This window comes from Oratosquilla oratoria, chromosome 18 (genome assembly GCF_046742065.1).
Source record: "Oratosquilla oratoria isolate Oo_2021 chromosome 18, ASM4674206v1, whole genome shotgun sequence".
Lineage (NCBI taxonomy): Eukaryota > Metazoa > Arthropoda > Malacostraca > Stomatopoda > Squillidae > Oratosquilla > Oratosquilla oratoria.
This window is the reverse complement of record NC_134794.1, coordinates 15,172,413-15,174,466: the sequence shown is the minus strand read 5'-3', so window position 1 is coordinate 15,174,466 and position 2,054 is coordinate 15,172,413.

Genomic DNA, 2,054 nt, shown 5'->3' with positions numbered 1-2,054 from the left:
AATTTGCAGTCAGCAGCTTTCGGGAAGGAATCTGATTATATGCTGGAGGAAAATAGTTTTACCTCCAGCATAGTATCAAATGACATTCTATGTAAATTGTTGAGTAAACAAAATAGATTGTCATAGTGATTTTAATGCTGAAAAAGTCCAGGAGGTGTGCGGTATCGCCGATTAATCGGAGGTTGGAGGAAAAATAGCCCAGTGTGATGACCCCTATAGCTCGTGGATAGTGGGAATTGTTTTTGGTACATAATGGTTGTCACCTGGCTGTTTCATTCAACTGAGGAACCACCAGTGTTCAAGGTTCAGTCGAGAGTCCCATTTGTAACGAGTGGACGGTTTAAGTGAGGAAATTCGTTTGGCTTTAGAAGTGAATGCAACCAAATGTTCCATCTTATCCTTCACATTTGGTCCATCTTCTCCGTAACCTTTGCTAATATTCAGTGACCCCCTTCCCCCTCCCTCCCCCGTTCCCCCAGTTCTTCTTATATCTCACTCATGTATAATACGACTATGTACTTGAAAAAACTGTAATAACAAGAGAAACGTCGTACTGATAAAGGCAGTCCTCATTTGTGGTGTTTATTTCGATAGACATGTTTAGGTTCGGTAACATTGACTCCTGTTTGTTGTACCACGCTGTACCTGGTGACTGGGGTCCCGGTCAAATGAGACTTGCTTCAGTCAGGGTCCTTCCTCCCAGCTCCCCCCCCTCCCCCCAAAAAAAGTCAATCATTGCAGTGAAAAGGATGAGGATTTTTGTTTCAGTAAAAAATAAATAAATAAATCGCCTGGTGACAGGATAAAACGTATAGGTAAACTGGTTGATAATTAAAACGTTCCTTGTGTGTTAACGTTTTTGTCGTCTCTGTTCTCCATCAGTTTCTCTGTTTTAAAAAGTTTTCATTGTTGCTGCGCATTGTATGGGTGTTGAAGCAAATCCCAGACGATTTACCTCGTCAGTTAAGATCACTTTTGTCTGAGATGGAAATTAACCCACCAAATAAGTAGAATAACCTGATGCTTGTCAAAATCAGGATTTGAATATTTTTAGAAGTTCTGCCATGGGATTCGAACCCTGACCCGTGCGTCCATAATCACGAGGTCAAGACGCTAGCAACTGTGCTACGTGTGTTGGTTCAAACGAACTGAACAAGTCCCGGCCCACCCTGCACGTAACATCAGAAGATCTAGTCTCATTTTCATCCAATCCCCGTATTAGGCGAGCCCTCCGACAAGTTGTGTATGTTAAAGACAGATTGAACATTTCTAGAAGCTCTGCCATGGGATTCGAACCCTGACCCGTGCGTCCATAATCATGAGGTCAGGACGCTAGCAACCGTGCTTCGTGTGATGGTACATAAGGACTAGATCTTCTGATGTTACGTGAAGCTTGGTCGGGGACTTGTACAGTTATTTTGAACCATCACACATAGCACGATTGCTAGCGTCTTGACCTCATGATAACGGACGCACGGGTCAGGGTTCGAATCCCATGGCAGAGCTTCTAGAAATGTTCAATCTGTCTTTAACATACACAACTTGTCGGAAGGCTCGTCTAATACGGGGATTGGATGCAAATGAGACTAGATCTTCTGATGTTACGTGAAGCGTGGTCGGAGATTTGTACAGTCCTCTTGAACCATCACACTTAGCACGGTTGCTAGCGTCTTGACCTCGTGATTATGGACGCACGGGTCAGGGTTTGAATCCCATGGCAGAGCTTCTAGAAATGTTCAATCTGTCTTTAACACACACACACACACACACACACATATATATATATATATATATATATATATATATATATATATATAGTGTGTGTGTGTGCCACCTTTTATTGTCTTATCCTCTTTCAAAAAGGAATTTAGGGACCCGCTGTTCCCTCCATTTTTTTTCTTTTTTTTCTTTCTGGAGTTGATCTTTTATTTACTTATTTATTTTATCATTATGTATTCATTTTCAATCTATAGTGCTTTATTTGGTTTTGCTTTGTTTTTTCTTTAATTTTTAAGTATGTAGGGTAAATATTCCGATATCCAGTGATGTAACTT